This window comes from Amblyomma americanum, chromosome 2 (genome assembly GCF_052857255.1).
Source record: "Amblyomma americanum isolate KBUSLIRL-KWMA chromosome 2, ASM5285725v1, whole genome shotgun sequence".
NCBI lineage: Eukaryota > Metazoa > Arthropoda > Arachnida > Ixodida > Ixodidae > Amblyomma > Amblyomma americanum.
The window spans coordinates 177,448,857-177,460,501 of record NC_135498.1 but is presented as its reverse complement, the minus strand read 5'-3'; the positions used below and the strand labels follow the sequence as shown (position 1 = coordinate 177,460,501).

The following is an 11,645-nucleotide window of genomic DNA, read 5'->3' as shown; positions in this document are numbered from 1 at the left end:
TACTATCAATCAACGTCTATTCAACACTTTTCAGAGGGAAACTCTGACCATGTGCAAATTTTTTTTTTGCTGAGCAAGTCTTTAGCAAACGAGAAGATATGAATGTATTGTTTCAGACATGTCATCAGTTGTCCGCCCCAGAAGAGTGTGGCGACGAATCGTTTAGAAAAGAAATTTCCTATTACTGCTTAGAATCCTTTACATATGGCGGAGTGATAACACAAAGTCATCCCAGCTAATGTTGGACAAGCTGGTGTTAACCACGCAAAAAAATAGTTACGTTCGCCAGATCATCCTCCGCGCTGCTCACATACCTGAGAAACTTGGGATCTAGTAAACAGTTTTCACATTAGAACAGCAAATGTAGCATAATCCAACAGCATTCGATGACCCGGATACCGTAAATTATGACTACGAAGGAGGCGCGAATAACCGCAGGCTCTTTTTCAGTGTAGCCAGTGAGTGGGGAACGCAGCGGCCAGTCATAACTTTTCGATCGGTGTGCATTCGCAGCGACTGCATCATGTGAAAAACATTCAAAACTTGCAGAACATTGCTGCCACGAGCGAAACAACCATGTAGCGTCAATTTCCAGTTTATTGGCATCATTGCAGTCGCCACGCAACCGCACAAAAACGACGCCACATGCATAGGGCGCAGTATACGTGACCGGCGCGTGTGGCCCAACATGCCGCTGCGAGGGGGAAAGGGCGGCGCGAAGTGCGAAGGCACCCTAGTGGCTGCGCTGCCACCCTGTGGCTGTGCCGCCAACCCGTGACAGCGCCGGCATGCTGTCAAGTGGTTGGTCACGTGGTGCTGAGCAGCTGCCGGTGGCGCGACGCCGTGGCTGATCACGTGGTTCGTCACGTGATCAGCCATGCGTTGCAGCTGCTGCTGCCGGCGAAACCGGACTGCCACAGCTGTGCGCGTGCGCCATGTCAAGTGGGACGAAGATGGAAAAGGAACACCCGGAGAGACGGAGCGGTGAAGGACTGACTTTGCAATTCAACTGAGCGACTTTCACTCGGCCAGCTGTAGCTATCGCGTCAGTCCAGGTTTAAGGAGAGCTAAACCACCTCCATTTTTTTTTTGTTACCAGGTGCGCACTGCTCGAGCGCTCTGCACAAAAGTGATGCGGACTATGCGGGTTTCTTTCGGTGCGGTAGCACATGACCTTCCACTGCCTGCAAGCAAGCTATACCGCGTTTTAATTGCTGTGCTGAAATTGGCACATGCGGCATGTTGAGTACTTCCTCTAGAAAGTCACTGCACATACCAATGTTTCACAACCTTACATAGGCACACAACCTTCAATTTCGTTGGTGCATGTCCCTGTCAGAACTGCGCTTTGAAAATATATGGCATAGTTTAAAGAATAATTGCTGCAGAAACTGGCATGCAAAGCAACTGTATCAAGCAAATGAATTTAAGTTCGGCCCTGCGTTTTTATGGAGGAAAAACGCTAAGGCGCCCGTGTTCTGTGCGATATTAGTGCACGTTAAAGATCCCCAGGTGGTCGAGATCATTCCGGAGCCCTCCACTACGGCACCTCCTCTTCCTTTCTTCTTTCACTCCCTCCTTTATTCCTTCCCTTACGGCGCGGATCGGGTGTCCAACGATATATGAGACAGATACTGCGCCATTTCCTTTCCCCAAAAACCAATTATTATTATTACTATTATTATTATTATTATTAATATTATTATTAATATTAATATTATTATTATATAATGCAAAAATGTAACTGCATGACAAATGTCTTGCATTTTCATCACAGCTGTTTTCTTTCTGCCTGCACGAAATAGTAAGCAAGCATCAGCAAGCATACACAGAGACTATGTGGCCGAAAATTCTACTTTTGTGCGTCAGGGGCATCGATAGGTATGTGAAACAGCAACTATGCCAACGTCCACTAACTGACGCTTTCGTGCATGCGGGAGAACCTCGCTCACAAACAACATTAACCAAGCATGAATATGCATTAAAATTCATATTTAGCCTGCATGGAGGCGCGGGACACAAAATGCTATTTATATCACTGTTACTGCTCTGAATGTTAAGATGTAAATGCTTTATTTTATGGCGTCTCCATAAACGTAAGTAGCTTCAGAATGTAAAAGAAATTTTGCTTTCCGCCAAGGCACAAAACACCATGCAGCCATTTTTCTGTCGTGTGCTTTGTTCTGGAAACGTAGTCTAAGGAGAATCACGAAACCGAGCAGAGACTGGTGCCTGCAATGGTTAGCACCTCAGCTATTAACGGAGATATAGAGAAATGTGGAAATGCATTGTATGCAAAGCTTTCGATGTAACCTATTAAGTAAGAGCACTAACAGCTAAGCAAAAGATGAGCTTGACGTGGGTATTTCCGAATGAAAACCTTAAGTCAAAACAAAAACACCAAAGCCTGCTGCACAGCTTTGCTAAGGCACCGCAACAAAAACAGTCAGGCACATGGACAAGACAGACCACAGCCTAAAGCAGGACAAGCTCTTGACATTAGCAGCTTTATTTCTTAACTGCGAAAGGAGCAAGTTTTTCGGCTCCTAATGAGACACTTCTCTTGTTCTGTGAGTAATAACATCTCATTAGACCTCTTTATTGGAAAACGTTTTGCAGGAAGATCTTTGTCATACAGTAAAAGGGAGGACAGTATACTATAAATAGTATATTAGAGCGTGGAAACATTTTGCATCGGATTTTCTAGCACATACAGAAGCTTGATCCGTGTTGATTTTCAGCATAGTTTTCAAGTTTCTTTGATTGAGTCTTGAAAACTATTGAACCAGACATTTCCATCCGGTTTCAGTTTAGGCGTTAGCACTGCAGTATAACATGGGCGTTAAATAGACTTCGGTGAACCGTTCCTAAGATACTACTGATAGAAAAAAGTCGAAAATGGCTGTGAACACAGTGTATTCCATAGCCTTTTAAAATGAGCAGTTTTCATCACCATCGGCCTGATTATCGCACTGCAGGGCAAAGGCCTCTCCCCTCTTTCTACAATTAAGCCTGCGCTTTGCCAGCTGCGGCCACTGTATTCCCGTAAACTTCTTAATTTCATCCGCCCACGTAACTTTCTGGAGCCCCCTGACACGCTTGCTTTCCCTAACTTTCTGCCGCCCCCTGCTACGCTTGCCTTCTCATGGAGTCCACTCCATTACACTGGACCAGCGGTTTTCTTGCCTTCGGACTGCATGCCCTGCCCAAGCCCATTTGTTCCTCTTTATTTCGACTAGGGTGGGATTAATCCGTATTTGTTTCCTCACCCATCAGCCCGCTTCCGGTCTCTTAACGTTGCACCTATCATGTTTCTTTCCATGGCTCGCAGCGTGGTCCTTAAATTAAGGTGAAACCTTTTGTTAGCTTCCACGTTTCTGCCCAGTAGGTGAGTATACTGTTAAGATACAGCTGTTGTATACCTTTCTCTTGAAGGATATTGGTAAACTGCTATTCATGATCTGAGAGAAACTGCTATATGCGCTCCTCCCCATTGTTATTCTTCTAGCTATTTACCCCTCATGATCCGGATAAGCGGTCACCACCTGCCCTGTGTCATCATCATTTATTTACCCTCAAAAGCACTTGGCTTAGTGCATTACTTGAATAGGGGAAGAGTCGTTACATAATACAATGATCCGCGGTGGGTTCGACTACCGCTCCCGGCCGGTTACCCAACGGTTTCCTCAAGATGGGTACAAGCTATGGCCCGGCCTGGTGCTCGGCTTGCTAGGGTTACATGGCTTGGCAAAGGAGACTACGCCTTCAAATCTCGTCCTGTTGAGCTTGATCCAAAAAGAGACAAAGCTTAAAGAAAAAGGGCCACAAATGGGATTTTACCGCACAAGGTGAATTTAACGTTGCTTGACGGCGGAACTAATCTCTGATCCGTCAAACTGTGGTCAAGACCCTTTTCGCAAGCATCTCACCCCAGAATAGCCGAGCACCAGGCAGGGGGAAACCTTGAACCCATTAGAAAACCGGTGGGTCTCCGGCGGCATTGGAACTCTAACCTATCACCTCCCGAAAGCGAGGCGGATGCTCTACCACAAGGCCACGCTATATTCCTTTACCATTCCCAGCACCTCGCTAGCAATTGTGAACTGCTGTTTGCTTGCAAAACCCTTTAGCATTTCTTCAGTTTTCTGCATGTTAATTACCAATTTTGTATTATATTATTGCACTTGATCCTTACGAACCGAGCTACCAGTAGAACAGTTTTCGCATTCTTTGCAGCATCTTGCACATCCTGAAATCTCCAACGACCCTCTCAGTGATAATTTTGGATGGAATGTTCTTGGAGTATGTTACCTCGATTTGTAAAAGCTACTGTCTTGCAAGTGTGAAGGAAGGAATGATGAATCGCAAAAACACTTCATGTAGAGGACAGCACCGTCCTGCGAGCACCTGGTTTTCCTCCTGAAGCACCTCCAGGAGATCTTTGAATAGACAAAAGATCGAAAAAGTTCGGTACGGTGTACCCGTATGCATGCGGGCATTGCAACACATGTAAGCTACCTATGTAGGCATTTACTCCACATGCTTGTTCTACACCTAGTGGTTTGCAAATGACACATTACTCTACAGCAAGAATTCATTTTTAGAACATTTTTCTGCGATATAAACTGTCCTTCGTGCAGTAGAATAAAAGATGAAAAACAGCCAGATTACATATCGTCCTACTTTTTAAATTTATACGTTGGTCTGAGGAAGTTTTTCAGAACTGACTGACTCAACATGAAAAGAATTATGGTAAACAATTCTTATCACTTTCTACTGCGATCACCTTGTCCGTCATCCACTCTCTCCGCAGACAGGACACGAAGGAGCATAACTGCACTATGCGGGTCCACACAAATCTGGAACTCTAACGTAACCCCTTGCTTGTAATTTTACCACATTACCTGCGTGCACATGCCCGCTGGTCTGCTGGTGAAAACATGTGTTACAATTTGGCCATGCACTTAGCAAAAAACGTCGTCACATAAGAATTTGTAAATCCAACAAGAGCTCGTAAACATACCCGACATTGTGACCGGCAACGTAACGTGAGTCAACGACACCCTAACTTGGGCGATGTCGCCCTTTCGGCAGCTGACGGTAGTGACAACATACGCCTTACGAGTAAGTTCTAAATTCAAGCGACTCGCAGGCAGCACAAACGCCTGAAGAATAAATCGTCCTGTCCTTAACATCTTGTCACGCTCTAGTGAAGCTGTTGTGTAGTGGATTACGACCGCACGCTGCTGCCGTCGTCACGCGGGAACAGCTTTGGCACATAGCCGAAGTTGTCCGAGCAAAAACTTGCTGCTCAAGAAAGAAAACAAGCTAATCTACCAAATTCTCTAACTCCACAACATTGTCAAACATTTACCGCCAATAAAATGCTCCAAGCAATGCCAACAGTGGTCCGTCGAGCACATCGCAGGCAGTCGGTCAGCGGATCGCAGCAACGTTATGTTTTCGCCGCTCACTACATGACGGCACTCGGAAGACGTTACATACCGTTGCGTTTAAGTTGCCGCGGTTTAAGGCAGCGCACAAAACCTTTTATGCGTTGCATATTGCAATCACTCAGTTCAGCCCTTGGGCGCGGCCGAACAGCCACCATTGACCTTTAGCGCAACCACGTGACGTCACGACAGCCGGAGGAAAAGCTGGGCCCCAAATCGCGCGGTCGCGCGCGGCAGCAGCCACCACCTGATTCCCGCTCCTCCCGCTAGGGGCGCTGCGCTATGATTGACGTCACGGCATATGTATAAAAGAGCTGCGCTCCTTCGCCGGGACAGTCTTATACCCCTGTCACACGGGCATTTCGAGGGCCCTCGAACCGATAGTCTATCGACTCAAAGGCGATCGAGCGCTGCTACACGGGCAGTTTCAATGGCGATCGAGTCAATAGCCTATCGAGTCAACGGAGCAGCACGGAACTCCATCGAGATATGCAAAGCATTCTTGGCTTAACCAAGCTAAGCCTGGTCATTTTTTTCTAGTGATGCGAGCATCAGTATTAAGGAAAGAATGCTCGAAACCGCACGTCAAAAGCAAAAAAAAACCACGGAAACGACCCGGAAGTACAAATTCACGTGACAAAGCATCGCCGTGACGCCATACCCGCCGTAGTTTGAGCACCACTAACCACCTATGTGACATCAGGCTACGCCGTACTCCAGGCACAGACTCTACCTCATCACGGATTCGTCTCACGCATATCAAACGTGCAGAGAATGAATGGAAGCCCGTCAGATTACTGTACTGTCGTCAGTGATTTATTATCAACATTTCAGGGAATCAACCCCAAACATTACATTGACAACTTGCTGGGTGGCTTCGCACGCAGGCATCGAAGGCAGTGAAAGGGGCCAACAGCGAGGCGCTAGCAGCAGCTCGCAAGATAGCATCCACGCCGAACGCTCTTACCATCTTAGCGGGTACATGCAACTGCCCTTTGCACCCCTCAACCCCTTAAGAAATTGCGAAGAATCGGCGCCCCAAAGCGCTCCAGCACCTCCGCAGAAAACGAGAGGACGCGCAAAGGATCACGTGCACCTTTTTCTTCCTACGCTGAGGGAGCTAGCCGCCGCACAGCCAACCACTTACGCTAACACCGTCAATAAGACACAAGCTTTTCGATAATCACCCCGACAAAGCATGCGTCGTTGCCGATGTCCGGCGAGTGGGAATGCCAGGGATATCCTGGCGCTTCATAGAAGAAAGCTCGGAAAACTTCCTACTGCTCTCCTCCGGGCCATGTACAGCGACTGTGCCCCACCAGTAACCACCGCCAACATAGCCGTCTCTCTTGCCTGGGCAAAGCTCGAGGGATCTGTGCCAGAAGGCACTAGAATCAATACTTACGGCAGACGGCGGTGGCTGAACCATCACGAACTTCTGCCGTCATGTCACCTGTGCTGTTACGTCACATGGTCACGTGATCCTGGAAGCAGGTGAGCAGCTGGGTTTGCGCTCACAACAAGCCCGAGGCATGAGCTGAACAAAATAATCAGCAGTGTCTGCAATAAATGTGTGTGGCGACGAAGTTCGCTCGCTTGACTTTCGAATGAAAGCAGACACAATACGACCAAAACCGTAGCGTACGAACGGTTACTGATGCAACAGTCACGAAACACTCCCTGCTCTGGCACATATTCGCACCTAGCCAAATTACACAAATAGGCTGCCATTTTTTTTTTTTTTGAAGCGCAAAGCTTCTTCACACTCGGTAAAGCAGCAGCCGCGTAGGCCGGAGAGTGACCTTGAACAACCTTCAGTCCATCCACGTTAGCCGCGTATGACCGTATGTGGTACATTTATGATGAAGAACCCCTGACCCATGACCTTTAGTTGGCCTTTTACAATTGGTGACCTTTGGGTTGACCTTTGACCTTATTAACATCCAATGGGATGATGTGGAGCCACTTGATGGCATCCGATGGGGGTGTCGTTAGACCATGTGGACCACGTGATACCACGTCATTGTCACGTGCTCGTCTCGGCATATATAGAACGGCTGTCGTTACCGTGTAGCTGAGCTGCCATGGATGATCCTAAGACGCTTAGCTAGCGTCCTTGCGCTTCGCTTAATTCCAGTGTTACTCAAGTTAAGCCACTGCGAACTTTCTGACCTGGACATTCGAAAAGTGTAATCACCACTTTGTGTCATTGACAATAACTGAGCACTGTTTATTCAAGAATGCATAAGCTAATATCATGGGACAAGTGGTGTTTTTATGATTACGCTAGCCTTGTTGTTTCCTTGAATTTTTTGAAAACCATTCCACTCTTTAGTTCGTTTATGACTCTGAGGTGAAGGTAAATAAAAATATAGGCACGTAATAAACAGTCGGCTGGTAGCGCTTACGCGTAACAATATATATCAGGCAGTAAACACGTTTAGAAATAACTGCTCGACAAGCGATCTGAAAAATCACCTACTATCTCTCCCAAATAAGTATGTAGAGAGAGAGAGAGAGAAAGTGAGTTAATTGAAGAAAAGGTGGAGAGGTCGGGCGGCGGTAAGATGACCCCGAACTGCTATTCCACACTGGGGAAGGTGGAAAGAGGAGCAAAAGAAAATCCAAAAGAAATGCCAAAATATTGGCATCCTTCATCATTACATCAGAGGCTTGAAGTAAGTTTTCTTTGCTTCATGATGAAGATTTGCCCATTTTGTACTGCTCAAAATGACTATTATGTTGCAGTTAATTTACAGTTCTCCCTGTGTACGTTTCTCATTTTTTATTCTCGCCATTTGAGTGAATAAAAAGCTTCAGGTAGCTTTGTGCGTCTTTAAAAATTGTGTGCTGCTCATTTGATGTACATTTTTTCTATTTGTCGCCAGATGCTCTGCTCTTTCGTATCGTATTCATGTTGCCTTGCTTGTGCGTATACAATCGAAGGATACTTTTTTATTTCCTCTTTGACTGCAACCAAGTTATACTTTTTTTGCAAGCTTGATTGAAATTTTCGTTTGTGTGAATATTTTACAAATGAGAGCCAGTTGCTGTTTATCACTCGTCGACTTTTGATGTCAACTTAGCCACGCCAGTGTGTTTTATCCGTCAGTTGAACAGACTGCTTTCTGCTGGCTACGCACTTGAAAATCTGACGTCTGGCGGAGATTGGCCTAAGGACGAAAGAATCTAGCACAGCAGCATGCGATGACTTAGGACCGAACACGTGGAGCAACCGTCTATCTTACATTCCGTAGCTGCAGTGCATTATTAAATGGTACACAGTGTTGGACAGAAGATGAGGGTACATTTGCTTTCGCTGGACGTTATCGCCCGGCTGGTGTCAGCCAAGCCGTGAACAAAGTAAATGCGAGTGATGCGTCCCCTGCGCGAACCATGACGCGGTACTTTTTGGGCCTTTCCTAGTGCTTCCTGGATCCCGCTGCCCCTGATAATCGTGGATCTCAGTCAGAGCCGCCACCTTTTTCTATTCTACGTCAATGGCTTTTTCGGGCGTGTAAGAGCAGCGGCACCTGAAGTCAACATCATTGCAGATCGTGTGGTGCACATTATGGGCTCGCAGTTGCGTGTTGTGCGGCGGCTTGGCGCTCACCAATGCGCCGCGTTCAATGGGAACGCTTACCGTCGACACCCTTCCCAGACAATGTACGTGACTGTTTGGAAACTTGGCGCGGCAGTGCTGCCTACTGGTGATCGCCTAGAACGGTGGGGTGTGTTACGCTTTAGGGCTTGTCTTGAATGCGCGCTTCCGGAGTGTAATCGCCACGCTACAGCCACCTGCGCGGTAGCGCGTGTTTTTTGGTGTGTGGTTCATGCGGAATTCCGTGGGCACGGCATTTAGTGCTTCGTCTCCTGTGGCCGATAAGTTAGAAGACAACACACGGAGAAGACAACAAAACAACATATACCCAACGCCAGGTAACTTACAACAGTGGCACCCTACACTATACTCCCCTCACTACCCGCTGTCACAAAATTCGGCGCATCTTGGAAAAACCCGGCGCTGCGGGTAAGTAATCGCGCCCGCGCTCGGTAAAGTAAAACAAAAAAAACAACTGGGAAGATCCCCCGGGAGCACACGGTGCTTTTCACTCAGCTCGCCTTCGGGGCGCCAAAGTAAACATAGACACGCGCGGCGTCGATCCTTCTCGAATGTTGAAGTTTTTGCTTGTTGTCGATGGAAAGGGGGTAACCTCTCGGGCAAAAAGAATACCCCCTCCCACCCCCCCCCCCCCCCCCCCCTCGCTCCGGCCCCGATGACTCAGCGTGCCGCGAATGACCTAGATTGTCCTAGAAGGTGGTTTGCGCGCTCGACCAATGGGGTCGCGCCCCCGGCGCAAGAAGAAGGACTTTGTGCGGTTAAAGCTGCGTGTATGTGCGCGCCTGCTTTGGCGCGAAGAACAAACCGACGCGCGTCGCGCCTATAAATGAGGGGCTGCAACCGCCGTCTGTGAAGTCTATGCCAGGTAATTGCGCGAATGCCGGGACCCCGTACAGTATCTGTTACGGGTCCAATTGACTTATTTTTGGAAATGTGGTGGAGAGTTTGAAGGATGCTTCACTGCCGCCACCGGTTGGCCCGGTATTGCACTGCCTCCGGGATCGGCCTTGTCTTTAGCGCGTCTTTACTATCCTGTCTTTCTATCCCATCTTTCAACTCTTCTACTATCTGCACGTGGTAGCGATTGTGGCTCGGCATGAGCCAGTGAGCAGGCCTGTGCACTTTCGTTTTCTTTCTTCTGGCAACCACAGACAGACAGACGCCGTCTGTGAGCCCGAGCCGCCGTTCAAGCTTCCGAGAAGCGCGCCGGCTCGACTCCCGGGAGGACACCACTCGCCCAGCCCGGACCAGCGAGACAACGTGCGCCAGCCTGCGGATCGGCCCCGTCGTGCTCCTCAGGTCGTCGGACTGTCACAGTGCACGGTGAGCAAATTGTGTTTTTATTATTTGTCTCTCTGTGTGTTAGTGCACTTTAGGTGCAGGTAATTTGTTGAATTGTATCTCTCTCTATTGTGACTTTGCATGAGTTGCATTGTATTTGTGAATCACTTTGTATGTGCTCGTACGAGTGATTGTAAATTCCTCTGTATCGTCTCTCAGCTGTATAAACTGTTTTGTTTTGTGAACCTTTGGCTCCGACCCATTCTCTGGCTTGCGTCTGGCGAAAGCTGGGCACCAAACGATCAACCCCTTGCCACGCCGAGTCGAGGGCATCTCGTCTGTGACCGAGGCCGCTACCCCCACACGCTCTAAGGGTGTCTGGGAACGTACGCAGAAGTGCGCGAAGTGGTGACACCCACACTGTGGAGAGGTACCTCTACCACATGGTGCGGGCATGCCAATTTAATCTCATAGTTGACCCCATTCCAAATCCCTCGGAGGAGCAGTGGGAGGCTATTCTGCTCAGCGATGATCCTGACCGTCAGTACTGGCTGGTGGGGAGGGCCAGCGCAGCAGCAATAATCAGTGGGCCATACCGGACTAGGCGGCCCACACAAATGTTGTACGAATATTCAGTAAATAAAGATGTTCTCAATCAATCAATCAATCAATCAATCAATCAATCAATCAATCAATCAATCAATCAATCAATCAATCAATCAATCAATCAATCAATCCCACGGCCTATTCCCCAGCGTCCGTTTTGCTCGCCTGTTAATTGTTCCGGGCCTTTTTTGTTTATGGCGCAGTCGATGGGCCGCCGGCTTTCGCCGCCGCGCTGTGTGGCCAAGACGTGGCCGTCTTCGAAGGAAGCTGATCAGTTTCTTGTCGAAAGAACTCTTTTTCTTGGGAGAGGAAGAGTTTCTCCGGCAGTGGTCGTGCCCATTCATTTCTGTCAGCAACGATCGTATTGTTCTGGTATTTAGGCCAAACTAGCGCTAAGGCCTGTCTCAGATTATTGCGGTTTCACTCATCTGTCAATGGGTATGCTATCCCGTTATACATCACCCACGAGCAGTTCCTTTTGAATGTTAATGTAGCCGGTAACCTTGGCATGTGTACATATGTAAATAAAATATTTTCTAATCAAGGGTGCTAATATGAGCATTTATTCCAAACATTATTGTACAACTTTCTAAGGACGCATTGACCCCGCACCTAGCGAAGAACTAAATGACACTGACAATACCGAAGATAATACGATATTTCGGCTCCCTCACGGAAACATT

The 11,645-nt window shown here is 47.9% G+C and overlaps 1 protein-coding gene across 2 annotated transcripts in view; it reads right to left on the bottom strand.

The window, feature by feature from the left end:
* Nucleotides 1-11,494: 11,494 nt before the first annotated feature.
* LOC144122015 (uncharacterized) overlaps nt 11,495-11,645 on the bottom strand; it is a 24,562-nt gene continuing 24,411 nt past the window's right edge. For both annotated transcript variants that reach the window (XM_077655526.1, XM_077655527.1), the window contains one exon: nt 11,495-11,645. This exon is cut by the window's right edge and continues 631 nt beyond it. The gene's annotated coding sequence lies outside the window, so the exon portion shown is untranslated.